At 40.7% G+C, this 16840-nt stretch overlaps 1 protein-coding gene across 6 annotated transcripts in view; it reads right to left on the bottom strand.

The window, feature by feature from the left end:
- The window catches only part of RALGPS2 (Ral GEF with PH domain and SH3 binding motif 2), a 109509-nt gene that overhangs the window by 88789 nt on the left and 3880 nt on the right, over positions 1-16840 (bottom strand). The window contains exon 1 of one of the 6 annotated variants that reach the window (XM_042874193.1): positions 2598-2773. The exons of the other annotated variants lie outside the window; for them this stretch is intronic. The gene's annotated coding sequence lies outside the window, so the exon portion shown is untranslated. Of the gene's footprint in view, positions 1-2597; positions 2774-16840 lie in introns of those variants that run through there. 6 annotated transcript variants of the gene reach the window in all.

The raw sequence follows: 16840 nt of genomic DNA, 5'->3' as shown, positions 1-16840 counted from the left end.
ACTTGTAGGAACTGTGCTGATCAAGAATGACTGAAATCCGCTGCTAAAGTGAGAAGTGGCACCAGACAGGAAGGCAGAGAGCAGCCACATATGCTCCAGAAAAGTACATGTCTTTTTCTTTTCCTTTTTCAGTTGCCCATCTATCCCAGGTCAGACAGCATGGGCTACAATCTGTCCTGCAACCAGAAGAGGAGGCAGGAACTAAAGCATACCTAGTGCACAGACTGAGCACAGAGCTGCAGAAGCCAGCTGCCCACCTGCTGTCTTAAATCACAGCAGCCTCACCGAGTTACAGCCAGTGCTGGATTCAGTGCTTCATCTTGGCTTCTGCCACTAAAACAACAGCTCTTGTAAATTGTGCAATGAGAACTTAAAGATAGTCCCTCATTTAAAAGAAAAATGTATATATATCAGTAGATTTTATGTGAAAATCACTTAGAAAAAGTCTGTATTAAAAAGAAACTGAGCTAGCAAAATAAAACATTTGGCAACTAGGCTGCACTGTATGTAACAACACTGTCCATGCGATCTTAATTTCATACCCATTGCCACATTCTGATATTATCTTTGAATATATTTACACATACTTCTTCCCACTTCATTAATAAATAGCAAAAGGGCAGAAATAGCACTGAACTGCTATTAACTAGCATTTATTGACTTCAAAGTTCCAGAACTCACAGCATTAAAACTGTGCCTATGAAAGACAAATTTAATACGAAATCATACTCCTCCCAGAACAGTAACAGCTCATGGCAATAATTTTGGCTGGTGTCTCATTCAAGGCAAACAAAAAGAAATCCCAAACTTGAAGTAATTAAGCATTTTGCTTGCCATCCTACCCTTCTGCTTAACACTGCAGTAAGCAGTGAACAGCAATATCACAAAGTGATTCACAGTGTGAAACGATGTACCACACTGCAGCAGTGAATCACACATCAGTTTTCAGTGTGTACTCAGTATATCCAGTTACAAAGAAATGAATTACACTGAGTAATTTGAACTTCCAGCATTTGTTCTTTTCGGTTTAACAAATGCCTCTGTCCTCAGAAATGTATTAAGAACAGAACTGAAAGATTTATATGCAGTATGAAATACTCAGAGATGCTTTTAAGCCAGTCTAAAGCCTGGGCTATTAGATACCCCACACGGTATCTTCCCACCTATTCATGCCATGCATACCATATTTTAAAAAGCAACCCAAAAATACTGAAGATTTGTCATATCCAAAGAAGGGAAATGTCTTCACTAAGCAGGGATGCCATCTTCAGCGAGCCACAGTTATTCTGTAGACTCACTCAAGGCAGCATTTGAGGATCACTCCATCACAGGAAGGTGCCTAACAAGATGCCTAATCTCAAGTCCCTTCCAGTGTAGAATCCAGAGATACTCTTGTCAAAGCTTTGGTAAAATATTAGCTGTAAAACATACTGTCCAAACAACACTTTAAAAGCAAAATCTAACGTTACATTAAAAAATTGTCTGCTAAGCATCCAGAATGGTACAAACAGCTTTGAGGAAGCACATCCACATAGCAATTTAATGAATAACTCAAGAGTCAGGATGACCAACATTTTTGACCATATTATTCATAATAGAGGTACAAAATGTCAATGTTTTGTTCACAGATTCCCATGAAGGAAAAAAGAAATACCCTGCATGGCTTATGAACAACTACGAATGTGGAGCCACCACCAAGGACTTGAGGACCAAAGCACTGTAGAACCCAATGACCTGTTTAACATGAGATCAGGAGCTTAAGTTGATTGCATGGAAACTCTCAGTGGTATTTTTCATACTGTACAGAAAAAAGCTAGCTCTTCCTAAACAAGGAACAGAAAAATATTGGGCTTCGCTGTCTTCACTTCCCCATGTGCACAGTACAGCCCAGCTAGGCTTAGCTATTCCACACCATGCCCTCAACATGCTTTGATGAAATCTTGTGGCCACTCTGGATCTGAGCCCTTAGATTCTTAGTTATAATTGTGTTTTTTCCAGTATCACTTGACACTTCTTAAAGTAACATTCATTTTTACCACTGAACACAAAACACGCTTCAATGAAACAAACCCCAGTTCCTCAAGTTCTTCTTTCACACCCACCTCCTACGTGCAAAGTCAGATCTTTCTGCCTAGAAGTACTTTGTGGAACTGCTTCTGCATTTAGGATGTTTCACTGCCCTCTTCTCTTGAACGTGTAAACACAAAACAAGTCAATCTCGACTTCCTTCTCACCATGCATAGCTACAAGAGCATCTATTGCAACCACTCACTCTGCACACCAATTTCTACTTTACATGAAGAACACCTAAAAGTGCTCGTTTTTTTGGGTGTCAGGTTCCTGTTTGTTCTCCAATTCCCATTAAGCAATTCAAAACTAAAATCTGTCTGCTAAAAGGTCACAAACAGTACGACCTATGTAAATCCAACAACACTAAAAACATGCAAGAATTAAAATACTGCTTTTTTAATCCACTCTCCAGATACTTTTCCCTTGATCTTTATAACATTAAACATTTATGAAATACCTTTCAGTCTTATTAAGACAAACATGGGCTACAGTTCCCATAAGATCACCATAGAGACGTTGTGACTCACCCAGGTAACGAGCTGCATCTTGAACAGAAAGCAGCACAAAGAATCCTGCTGACTCAACCCAACTTAGTACGAATGCTGGGGCACCTCCTGCTACCCGCACCAAGGTGGCAGGTGGAGGTTCTGGATATCCTGCTACATGGCAGTGCTGCCTGCAAGCTGCTGCACAGCCAACTTCACTCTGCCTGCAAGTGGTTCAAATCAGCCTGGGGGCACGCAGGAGCCAAGGAAGTACAAAGTACACTGGCACGCAGGCGTGACGGTCACCACAGGATACCTGAACTGGCAGCAGCTGCCAGCAGGGTGAAGGCTGATCACACTGCTTTTCCTTTCAATTTGGTGCACGCGCTCCTCAGCACGCCTAGAAGACCTGCGTATGTAAGGATCACAGTTAGTGAAGGAACACTTTATCTAACAGCAAAGAAATATCCCTTATTTGCTAGGCTGTATGTTGTCTGCCTTGTAACAGGAAAGAGTCTGAAAGCAGCAAAAACACTGCGCTGTGATACTGAGTCATAGAATCACGGACTGGCCTAGACTGAAAGTCCCTTAAACATGTTTTAACTCCATTTACAGCAAGCATGATACTAATAAGAGGTAGTAAAACGCATGAAAGCTGGTAAGGAGAAACATTCACAGTAGAGGTGAAATAAAAGCTCAAGCAACTTAGTATAAACCCACACTCCTGCAAGAAACTTGCACTGAAATGCTCAAATCCCAGACCTAAAACTTCACATACTAAAAAGTCTCCAGTCAGACATGAATCTTGGCAAAGCGTTTGATAAGCTGACACAGCTGGCAAGGACTAAGATAAGAGACCCCAGTAGAAGACAGGCAAGTGGATAACAGCATGACAAAATCTGAGAGACAGAGCATAATTTTGAAGATAATATTACACAAGGAAGAGATTACTAACAGTTATTAAATACCCAACACCAGCACAAGCATCAGTAGAACGATACAACATTGGGAAATAGAGGAAAGCAGAGTAACATAAGCAGGAATAAAGCCATCTGGTGGACAAGAAAATGAAAAATGAAATTCAATCATTACAGGATAATCCCTGTAAAATTTTTGCTCAGTCTCAACATATCATTTGGAAATGACTAATGCCTGCATTAGTTCAGTCAAACACTACTGCCACTATATTTCATGAGACTGACTGCTGTACTCTGTGTAGCTCTGGTCACTCACCTTCTAAAAGATTTGAACCCAAACATGTGATGCAGGGAAGGGGTTCCACGTTGATGGAAGATTCCATTAGAGATGAGGAAACGGAAGCCTCAGCTTGCTTATGCTAACAAAACTGAGCCCAGCGAGAGGATACACTTGCTACGTGTAAATTGCAGGAGGATAAAACAGAAGAGCATGAATAAAATGTAAATTTATGCTTAAAGTCAGAATAAAACAAGTTCTTGAAAAGTGTTTGGAAAACAGTATCAGAAGAGGAAAAAAAAACCCCATAGCTGTTTCAGTTGATACCAGACTCTTTCCTGAAAGAAAGCATGAGATACAGCAACTGCAAGAGCAGTACAGCTAAACCAGTAACAGACTCCTTTCTTCAGTGGCTCAGCTGGGCCTACTGCACTCTCAAAGCACCCCTGCCCTCCTCAAATAACTCAGCTGCTCCACAGTATGTCACACATGCACTCTTTCCCTAAGCAGCTGCTGCACAACAGTCAGTATCAGCTGTTCAAGCTCCATCAGAGACGAAATAAAGAATGAATAGGAAAAAAAAACCCATGTTTTTATTAGGTTTTACATTTAGAATTAAGTCTTTAAAGTATAAAACAATGCTTTATTCAAATATGGTCTTTAACTTAGATCCCCCTCTCTCTCTCCCTACGAAGGGTTTTAGCCTTTGGACAAACAAGTGAATTTCTCCTTTTTTAAGCAAACACTATCTACAGAGTCTACCATGCATGCATTCACATTCTGGACAACACAATCATCACTTAGATCTAGAAAAAAAAAGGTAGAAGTAAAATTAAGGCAATTCACATTAAAGCGCCATCTCATATCTTACTCAATTTACAACTACCAAGATTACTCCTTCATGGTGCTCCAGTAGTCAATGCTCTTCTCTTTTATACACAAATAGGAGATTCTTACTGTTCTAACCTCTGTCATTCAAATCTGCCCACACCCAGCAGAGATGAACTGACTCATAGCCATGAAGCTACAGCTTAGGGCTTCCAGCACATGGAAGATACCAGAGCAAAAGGCAACGCGTTCTTGCACTAGCATTGGCACAGCTGCCAGCAGCAGCAGATCCTGGTGCTCCCACAATGCAGCAGTGAACTGAGAAGAAGGAAAGAATCATCACAAGTGACAAGTAGGCCAAAATCCTGACCGTGTGTTTCATGTGCTATTTAAGCTCAGCCTGAAGTTGTAAGAGATTTGCTTTCTTTCAACAAAAATGTAGAGATACAGAATTTTAAGGCAAAACAAGTTCACTGCGCAAGAACTTAAGAAGTTTATGCTCCAAAATTATCAGGTTCCTCAACTCTGTTTTTTCAGAGACCTCTATTCCATTCTGTAGGTCTTCAGGAAGGACACTGCATAAAGGAGTGTTTCATTCCTTTGGACTTGGCTGTTATTTTATAGCTGCTGTCAGAACAGCCTAACATCTAAAGTTACAAGGCAGTTTGTTTTCCTCACGTAATCCAAGAGGGAAAGAATTAGGGAACCAACAAACATAAGCACAGAAAGCACAACAAATACATTAAGGTCTCACCTTCTTCCACCTCCCCCTCCAGAATGCAAGCCTATTGATAGCCTGTTTCAGAAACACTTCTTCAAACATCTGAAGAAGCGATTCAGGCTCGCTCATTCAGGAACAGGAGGACAATCCCCAAACAAACAAAACAGGAGAAATTGTATCCTGAAGACATTTTTTGAAAGATAGGAGCTATTGGCATTTCTTTGCCTGAATAAAAGGTACAGAGAAAAGAAGTGGGAACAATTTCAACTAGAGTCAGATACTCTCATGAATTACACAGTTCTGCAAGACTACAAGAAAACCTTTCCACAATCTGCTTTTCCAGGCCTCCCACCACAGGGCCTTAAAACAACCTGTTCTGTTTGCAAACAAGTAGAACAGTAAAAGACTGACGATGTGCTGTGCTGATTAACTGGTGTTCAGTTTGCAAAATATTTTTGTTACGCATTAGATATGCAGTCATACATTAGTGCAACCAACACCAGAAGGATACATCCATAGACAACGCACTCTGAACAGAAACATCACACTAAAAAACTTGTACCAACAGTGCACTGAATGCCCTTAGCATGAATTTCAGGAACTGTCAGCAGCATCACTACAACTCACGCACCAAAAGCACATGAAGTGATGAAAGCTGAGACTAAGGAGCTAGGCATGGAGTATTATATAAAGCTACATATCACATGGGCATGCCACGAAAACTCGCTTTTCCATGCAGCTCTTTGAATAAGCTTCTCTAAAATAGTGTGTGCTGCAGGCAAAACTGGCAACAGCCACACAAACACAACCCAACCACCCCAGGGCCAGGCTTTTAGCAAGGTGGAGACAACAAAGCACTCAACTGCTGTTGAGTACAAGTTTACAAGCCTGCAAAATTCAAGTCCTGGGATACACATCTGCCTCGTTGACACATTATTTGTACGATGGGACAAAAAGAGAGGCTTCACATTTATAGGAAAGAAGACAAAACTACTCTGACTATCTTACACTATAACTGATGAGGAAGAAAATACTGCTGAGGGAATATTTCACTGTAATTTATGTCAAGCTGTTAATAGACAAAGAGGATCATACTTAGACAGGAAATCCAGCATCGCAGCCTGCTTCAGAATTCAGCTTTCAGAGAGATGAGCGAAGTTCATCTTACCAGCAACACTTGGGATGACGTTTCAACAGTTTTCTCTATAACTCCCTTTTAACATCACGCACCTATGTGGAAATTTGTACAGCTGCTATAGAACTGGTGCTAACAGGAAACAATCCGACAACTTCTCAATTGCCCCATTGGTATGATGAACATTATGTGGAAATAAAACAGACATTTGGGGAAGGGAGCTGAATTTTCTGTGCCAGTGAGCTCTGCCTGTGTCAGAATGTATTTGCTTATGGAAGTTTGTCAGCTTTTTCCAACTTCTATAAGCCAACAATACACAGATAGTCGCTTACCTATCCAAGCAGAAATCTCTTCTGCACTCATCACTCCCCTTGGAAGAACCTCAGTAAGCCAAGCAACTGATAAGCAAGCATATAAAAACCTCAAACACCAACCACTAATATTGAATGCTTTTCCTCACCTCAGAGCAGCCAGTAACTACTGAGTACCAAAGCATCTGCCTGAGAAAAGTAAAACATGATACAGAAACTGAGCAAATCCAAGTTAATGCACGCACATATGTAGGACTTCAATAAATCAAACAGATGATACTGACTGATACTGGAAATCAAGCACATGTTCATTTCTACTCTTGTGATTTAGAGCAAACACTTTCATGAAGGATAACATATTATTGTACATTATCAGATCTGGTCATCAAAACAAATTTATACTAGACAGAAGGAAAACCTCATCTCCTTGGATACTCAAGGCAGATAGGAATTTCTTTGGAAACACGAAGTTCTGGTATAACCACCTCATTTCTTGTGCACTAACAACAGCTGAAGCACCAGAAAAAAACAAAAAAAAAAAAACAAAACAAAACAAAACAAAACAAAAAAACCTAAAAGCAACTTAAGGTAAACGGAAAGTACAAATGAGAGCCCTGCTGGAGCTATTTCTGAGCCATCTATCTACATTATTGATGAAAGGATTTGCTCTAAAGAAGAAATGACATCATAAATATCTACATAGTTTGTAGAACTTGTATAATTGATGTAGAATGCAATGTTTTCCAGAAAGCATCAAAAAGGCATTGAGATATAAAACATTTGAAAAGCAAAGCTGGCAAAGTGCAGGAAGCAACTAAGCAGAAATACCTGCACACCTCTAACAGTAACGAAGGCAAACCTCAAAATCCTGGCTGCAAAACAGAGGGAAAAATACTGCAGCAGAAAGATAAATAATAGTTATTTACAGCATGTGAGACAACTTTAAATTAAGTAAGGACCATGGAAATCAAGTAATATCCTAAAGCACTTCCTATAGAGGTAGAAGCGTGTTATTTTATGAGCCATGCTTGAAAGGAATGCAGAAATCATTAGGTGCTAAGGGTGCACACATCCTTTTGCTCTTCATGGGATTGCATGACAATACGATCAGTGTAGTAGGGAAACTGAACACAAGTCTGGACTGAGTGCACCAGCATTAGAGAAATAAATGCAAATATGTGCATACTTATATACAAGGTTGACTGGCCTGTGTGGTTTGTTGGCACCTGAAGCAAGCAAGAAGATTCCTACAGTTTAAATATGCCTCTAAGTGCATGGCAAGCAATGACAGAACAGCATTTGTTGGTCTTTTCAGTACCTAGGAGTCAACCCCAGTTATTTATCCCACACACAAAGATTGCTCCAGCATGCTTTCAGTAGAGTGTATCATGAAGGATTTTCAGGATTATTCCTGCACCGTAAGCTCAGTACAGTAAGCTCACAAGTGACATTTGTCCAAGTGCTACTTGGAAGTCCGGAATAGTCAAGGGGATGACTGGATAATTACTACTCAGACATATGCTTCAGCTTAAGATAGGCAGCTGTGCCCATTTCTGCCAAATCAGTGCATGCGTTAAGAACTGATTCAGTTACAGAGATGTGCAAGCTGGAAACCTGGACCCAGAAGGAATGACAAGGCAGACTGCAGACAATACAATTTTGGTAAAGGTTTGGAGCAGAATGGCATTTTGAATGGCAATATCCTGTTTCACAGCAAATAAAGTTAAACATGCTGTTTAACTGAAAACAAGCTTACATTCATCTCTGTGTTAGACTTTCTAGCTCATAAAAGGTAAATCTTGGCATTGCTACAACACGTGGATTCACTCCATGAGACGGCAGGCTAGCACAATTAACAAATTGAAACAGCATTCTTGTATGAGCATTCTGTCACGTTAATTGCATCTTCACAAAGCCCAGTCTGACATCCTCCACAACGAAAAAATACCAACAAACCCACACACACCAGAAAGGAACCTACTAGGAGTCATCACTTCAGTTGCTATTAAAAACTGCAGATCTTAGCACACTGATTAGTAAATGCTTTGCTTTTCTTTCCAGGATCTTCAAACCCGCACAGAGCTAAAATAAAGGAATAGTTTAGATTTTGGGGACATCATAATTAGATGAAAGCATACATCATCAGATCCTAAAACATTTACCATGTAAGCTCTTCTATTCTCTGGCAATTTGTAGCAAAAGAAAGCTCGCAAGAGCTCTTTCCAAAAACATTTCACACAATTCTTCCTTGCCTTCACTGAGGGGCCCAAACTAATTAACAGCACTTGTTTTACTCATAAGCAATGGAAATTAGACACTCTGGAAAAGCAATGAAAGCTAATTCTTGACTTCATCTAAGTGGAAATACATTTCTTGAGATCCAGTCATAGACTGCATTACACACTTGAGAGTTTTAAAAAATATAAATAAATTTTAAAAATGAACAAGAATTTAACCACCCGAAGAAATGGGCAGCTTGGTCAAGACAAGCATTTTTTCTATCGCAAGATTCACCTGGAACAGGAAGAGAAGTAAGGAAAACCGACCACCCTCATAGAGTTTTAACACTATACCGCTTCATATCAGTTCTATGAAAGATTCAGCTAACGCTGCACAGATTTTGGAAGGACAGGAACTGCAAATATTTCACTGAGGAAAAAAAAAAAAAAAAAAGAAGAAATAAAGATAGATGCCTTTTTTTTTTTTTTTTTTTTTTTTTTTTTACAGTTCCAAAAACCTTTCTTTAAATTAAGGTGTTTCAGTTTTGTCTAAAGCCAAGATGATCTGTTTTAGGGACTCTCTCCCTACCTGCAGCCTTTCACAGAATCACTCAGGTTGGAAAGGACCTTAAAGATCATGAAGTCCCACCACGACCTGACCATACTACCCTAACTCTAACAACCCTCTGCTAAATCATGTCCCTGAACACTTTCCTGTCACAGTGACTTAACAACTTGCTGCTCTTTATACAAGCTAGCAATTTGTTCTTCCATTTGGTGCTATAAGCAAGTTGCCTTTCACCTGATGGCTAAAAAAGCCAGTACCTCGGTAGCAGTATGAGCACACTCCATTTCTGAACTTCAGATTCAACTTGCCAGGCTGAGAAGGTTCATTCTCATCATACTATCAAAACATAAATGAGAGCCAACCACCTCAAAAGGAATATTAATATCTCATGGAACACCAGCTCGAAGGCAGCTGGCCACAGTAAGGTCTGAGTGGTTTTGGCAGGTCCTACATTTTGGACACAGCTTCACCACTTAGAAGCTAAGAGACTGTAATAACTCACACTAACTTATCTTCCATTGCCTCTGAGACCACGGAGGGAAAACCACCTCGGCACAAAGAGCACAAACCAGCCACCAGCTTAAACACAGTATTCACACAGTAGTTTATTTGCAAGACAGCTTTGTGATCTATTTTTTTCACCAATAGCAGAACAGGGTTTTGCAGCAGAGCGGTGCACAGCATCGCTAATGACCACTACATCTGACAGAGCTGGCAGGCAGCAGCCAGTAGAGCTGTTTCACCACACAGACTGGCACATCAGACTGCTTCCTCATCACTGAGGAACAATGCAACCTCAGCATCTGTTCACTCTTGGGACCCAGCTGCATGCTCAACCCAGCCCCATTCTGAAATGACTAGCAGAATCTGCTTCTCCAACTGAGGAAGGACTCCTTCACCATTATATATTTACTATTTGGGGATCCTTATTAGAAAGTGTTGGCTTTCTATGGATTAGAGAAGATACCAACCATGAATTCCCAAACATTACCATTTTGTTCCAGTAAGCAAAGAGCTTCAATCAATATTAGTAGAGTCATAAATACAGAGAAAGCCACAAAGAAATACTCATCTGCTATTCTAGTGATAAGATCACAGCAACACAGCCCAGTGCCCCAGGGAAATAAGATATCCAATTCCATTAACGATGTGGAACGCAAGAGGGAAAGGAGACACCAGAGAAAGTGCGAAACCAGCAACAAAAACTTCAGGTGCTGAAGCCCTTTGCTTCTGCTCATCTTCCCTCTCTCGCTCCTACCAGAACAACACCTGTGACACTCGGTGCCAGCACAGAAAGCTGACACCCAGAAGCCACACAGACTCCACAGTGCCCCACGACAGCAAGAGAAGGCTTTTTTCCTGCTCCCCAAAGAGATCTCACTTCTGTAGTCCAACTCCACTACTGCTTGGTTCTGTGTTTGCACTTCAGATTACCACTTCATGCAGAGAATACATGCAGCCATTGGGTTTTTTTTAGGTCATGAAAAATAAGAGCTAGCTTTTTTTCCACTCTCAAATAAGTACAGCCAAAATACTTAAAGCCTTCAGCTTTCCTACGGAATACTTTTGTTTATAAATGAGGGATTTAACAGAAGTTAAATAACAGTGCAATAGGATAGCGAGACATTTTCCATGTTAGTCACCTCAGTTGTTTATCAAACAAGCTTCCCTTTTTAGCAGCATCATTTAAAACTGGCTAAGTAGATTTTATGTTCATCTAATTTAACGTAACTACATCTCACTTATTACATTGCTGTTATATAAAATCTGTATTGAATGACATTTCCATCACAACAGATTTCCCATTTTCCTAAACTACCCTTTAAATGAGCATTTTAGCCTCAGCAACACGTCCAGACCACATCCTTACTGTCTAACAACTAAGCTACAGAATTGAGATCAATGATTACTCCTCATCAAAACTGTCATCCTCGACTCATGAAGGTTCTCATCTCTGCTACTGCAAGCCTTAACTCGATTTCCAATTTGCACACCCAGGCTTTGGGCTTTTAACGAGCACATGCCATAAGCATGCAGCTCTGCTTCCACACCCACAGGCATTTCAGTTTTCTCCCATGAGTTCATCAAACTGCACAGAAAGGAGCACCATTTCACAGCATGCAGCCCAGCTTGTCTGGGGTTTCTCTATGTGTCCTGGCGTAATGCCTTCTTAAATACCTTACAACTTTGAATTGTACATACAATAAATCATTTGGGAACATACAGTAACAAACACACAAGTAGTCCCCTTCTCCCTCTTCCAGTCACACTGCATTTGTTCACAAAAAGAGAAGAAATTAAAGCAGTTCAGAGTGTTAAAAAGATGCCTGAAAATTACTGTGGAGCAGCACAGGTGAAGTCCCTGAACACCGGCTCAAACAGATTTAATTGAATACTTCTTTCAGTAGAAGTTGGATTGCCTTCCCTGAAGCATGAACTAAGTCCGAATGAAGAAACCTCTCCATCGCTAAGACAGCAAAAGAGTCAAGACTGACTTTTCAGAGGCATTAAACACAAGTTGCAGCATGAAATGCAGTCTGAGTTCAGTCATTCTGCAGACCCTATCAGCACTAAGAAGTCAGCCGGCTAATTAAGTGCCAGGCAAGCCATCACACGTAGGCACTGAGGAAACGCTATCTGCAAGTGGGTCCTAAAGCATACTACCTGCTTATGATGCCATTCTTCAAAGGCAAAGATAAGTTGTACCTCAAAAGCAGTTTTTCTACTTCTTCAGTATCACTTTAATATACCTTCAACTTCATAAAACATCACAGAGCTGGCATCCACTTCAAGAGAAAGCAATATTGACTAGTTTTTTTGTTTGATCTCCTGACTGCAGTTTGGTTAAGATCATTTTCCTCCCCAGTCATTTAGATGCATCCTGGGTAGACACTTTGAGCTCTTGAATACACATCGCCACTCTATTTACACAATTTCCACAAATAAACTTTCTGCCAGCACAGCAAGACCTACACAATGGCATTACACAGCATAAAAAATAACCAAAGAATCACAATTTCATACTGTGATTAAATTCAGCCCTTCTGTAATGAAGACCTTGTCTAACCCAACACAATACAAGCAGCCTTAAAAACTCTGCCATTAGCATGACTAGGAAAGCTCTACACTAGAGTGCCTCAGAAACAAAGTTACTGTGCTCAAGGGATGAGAAAAGTACTTCTAGCACAGCGTTTCACCAGGAGCAGCAACATTTATCATCAAAATGTATCTGGCACACTTTGCTCAAAATCAATTCAAACCAAGCCTAGGCTTGGGGGTGGGGAGCACTTGATTAGAAGGAATTATGCAGCATTAATAGGGTAAACAACCAGGGAAGTGGTTAGCCAAGCACTTTTCAAACAGGAAAGAGGAGAAAAAAAATGTTGTAGAGGGACATTGGCTACTACTGTATAATACAAACAGAATGCAGTTTCATTCTACAAAATGCACGCCTAACAAGCAATGCATGGTGTATTAGAAAGCAATAATAATAAAGCTTTATACCCAGGATATCTTTATCCTCCTCCTACCATCAGGCAGACCTGCAAGGCCTGGGTTTTGACCTGCCCAGCAACCAGCTTGAGTATCTGGCTGCTCACTACCTACCACCTTTATGGTTCTCAAATACAGGATCAGAGTGGACAGCTCAGCAGAAATCTTACTACGCCTTCAGGAACTCTGCTCTCTGATCCCTAGGAGGTACGTGGAGGTCACTTCAACCACATGGAATAACTGAACCCAATGGACTCTACTACTCTTAAACCAACAGGCAGTTTGGAAAGGAATCGCAGATATTTCCATAAAACTTTCATCAGTAAGCATTCCACCATTACTCAAAGCTACTTGTAAGACAAGCCTGACATCAGATGCCAAAACAAACGTGTCACTGTACAGAAATGTGAGCATTATCCTAAATATCCTAAAAATAAATGAGACAGCTTACACAGGGGGAAGCCACCACTACTCAGGTTTGCTTAGCAATAAAGCTAGGGAAAAACCAGCTGCTAACTGAAGGCAAGGCTGTCAGCAGATTGGCCCGGATTTGCTAGGACAGCAGCACATTTCTGGTGCCCTGTAACCACGCAGAGAAAGCTAATTGCATGACAGAGTAGGACAGGAAATACAAAGACTGACTCACCCACTTAACTATATGCTTTACCAGCACACCTGATTATATTAGAGTTATTAATTACTAACAGCACAAAACTGCGATGTATTAATAAGGGGGAAAAAAAAAAAAAAAAAAGCAACCAAGAAGCAGCCCAAACCATTGTGTTATCTTTTATTGATTTAGCCTGTCAAACTATTAATACATATTTTGAAACCCAAGATGTCCACCTAAAACTTAACATACGAGCTGACTGCAGATGCTTTTGGAAGGCAGACAAACACTCTGAAGCCTTGTGGATCGTGTTTTGTATGATCAGACAGGTGCCTCTACTACCAAGTTTCCAGTAACATCCTCATTTTCACTCCAGCCTACTGAAAAAGAGGGACAACTACAAAACTGAGCTTCAATTTGGAGCAATTTTCAAAAGCAACGCAAAGATCCTGTAACGCCTCAAACGCTTCTGGATGAAATGCAATAAATATTAACTTCACAAAGGACTAATACGTTTTTACCCAAGTTCCTAGACTTGCAAACCCTGCTAGGGATCCAGGATAGAGCACAGCTTGTGCTCTAACATCAGAGATGAATGCTCCACATGCTATAACCAGTGGGACAGATGACCCACTTTGATTTCAGCTGGTTTGTGGGAACTCTGATCCGGCATTGCCAGCTGTCTCTGCCACTGATCACTGTTTTCCATTCCTTTCTCTGCCATGACTTCAGCACAAGACTTTGTCGGTCTGCAGAAGAAACAGTTTGGAAGAAACTATCAAACTGAAAAAAAGCAAGGGAGAAAAAAAAGAAGAAAAAAAGCTTAATTTCTTAGCTGGGTAAGTCTCCTGGCGCAGTTCCCCTCACCAGCATTTCTGTTAAAACAGTGTGATAGGTGAATGGCAAGAAAAAAGCTGCCACTGAAAAATGCATGAGGTCAAAACCTGATGTCAATTACAAACCAACCTCAGCTGGTTACAAGCGTGGAGAACTCCAGCTTTGTCAAGCAAGTGACAGAGCTCAGCAGCAACTGTAAGATCAAACCAGCAGCCTGTCAATGAAATGAACTCAAAACAAGTTTTTTTAAAAAAAATTTATACATTTATGTACAGCTGACAAGCCAGAAGTCCACCTGTGGTTATGTCTCTTCACTTGGAACAAATTCAGACATCAGCTTAGCAAGAAAAGCTTTGAAAATGTAGGCTTTTAGCTTTTCATTGCAGGTTTCAGTCTGCCTGTATGTTAATATGAAAAGTTTCTATCACAGCAGAAACTGTGCCCTGCACTAGACCTGCTTATTCACTTCTTGGTCCAGCTCCAGTAATTCTGTAACGTTACACTGCTTACTCTGGACTTAAATGAAAATATGATACTATAGTTTAGGCAATTATCCCAAGCCCTGGGCACCTTAATAATGTGATAAAAGCAAACTAATTTACAAATTGCATTAAGATCACTTTCTCAGGATCTCTGCCAGTTTCATCTAGCCACTATTACCTGAGAAATACACCTCCAACTTTTAAAACAAGATCAATACACTTTTTCCCCAGTATGATCAATCTGACTCAGCCTCAATGAGGACAGCAAACTCCATGCTCTGAAAGCTGTTCCTTAATGAATAATGAGGGAGGCTCAAATCAAACAGCTTTTAATGCCATACTTCTGCAACAACGGTCAGAGTCCTGATTCTTAAGTAGCCAGTCCTAGATCGCTTCAGACTTAATTGATTGCAGACAATCCCACAGCTCCATTAGGAGAAAAAGAAGTAACACATATATATCCCAAAGCAGCCACGCTCCCAACTCCTGCTGAGATGGCTCCCAAGCAAGATGTTCTGCACTAGATGAAGCAAACATCTAAATTGCTTTAAAACAGGAATTCAACACGAAGGCCAGCATCTCAAAGTTCTCTGCAACACGCATCGTGCACCTCTTGCCTCCCACTGAGCACTTTGGCTTCAGACAGCCTATGACACACGATACAGTATAAGCAAAGAGATTGAAGAGCTCCCTGAAATAAGGTAATCAGGCTGGTACCCTTTCAGAAGAGGATCCCACAGCAAGCTTAACCATCACTCTTTCTCTGTGCCATTTCTGTTTATCTCCTGGTACGCTGTTATTTCTTCCTTAACTGACCCATGCTTTGTCTCAAAGTTACACTTCATTATTTGCCCTAAGAACTGCTGTAACAATCTAAAAAAGCAGTGGCAAGGGTTACAACTTCTAGCCAAATTCAAGTCAGATTAGGGGGTCTCAATCTTTTAGTCAAAGGTTTAAAAAACTGATTTTACTGCTTCAATGAGTGCTAGCAACAACTGAAGTCACCAGAGGGCACTAACACTTATCTAACGACAAATGCACTCTTCAATTAGGAAGGTTGATAATTACATCCACATCATCATGTATATTTTATCTGGATTGAACTTCAGCCAGCTTGTTTTAATCCACGTTCAAATCTCAACTACATGCTGATGAGGCACCGAGCTACGTTAATTGCTGTGGGTCACACTTACAATATGTGGGGAAGACTTTGAGACTCCTCAGAGCAGAGAAAACAGAGCAGGCACATGCCTCTCCCAGGTCACCTGCAATCCAAAGCTTAAAATGCCTATTAAATGTATTTGCATGTAGGCATATTAAAAAAATCTGAAATAAGCATGGAGAATAGATTTAAAAAGACCCACACCTCAAATACACAAAATAAACTAGTACTCTTAAGAGTCTACACCAAGATGAACCCTGCTGTAGGGTACCCCAAGCACCATCTGCCTTCAAAGGAAGAAAAAAAGAGGGGGCTTTCAATTTAACCATTGAGCAGCAACAGATGCATTGCTAATGGGAAACTTCAACTTGTGGGTGCACCTGATAGAGCACAAATAGCCAGAACACAGCCTGATAAGTGCAGCCCTACAGAACTAAGGGCAAAACTTCTGGGATCTGCAAGATACACTGCTTCTTTATCCCAGCACTACTGCCCTGCAGTTCTATCTACACAGCCGTTCTTGTAGTTGGAACATAAGACAACATGAATGGAGAAGCAAGGGGAAATCCTGCCCTTACAGAAAGGGATACAGTAAGCATCCAACAGCTCTTCGTGCTGAGGTTACATCTGTGGAAAAAGATGTGCTGATAATAAATACAGGACAGCAAAGATTCTGACAGCATTCTCAAGACATCTCCATGAGTTGAAGGAAGATACCATTTGTGC

This window comes from Lagopus leucura, unplaced genomic scaffold, assembly GCF_019238085.1.
Source record: "Lagopus leucura isolate 7727_CA_CO unplaced genomic scaffold, USGS_WTPT01 Super-Scaffold_100009, whole genome shotgun sequence".
NCBI classification, from domain to species: Eukaryota; Metazoa; Chordata; class Aves; order Galliformes; family Phasianidae; genus Lagopus; species Lagopus leucura.
Note: the sequence above shows the minus strand (reverse complement) of the source record. Positions and strands in the feature narration are given on the sequence as shown.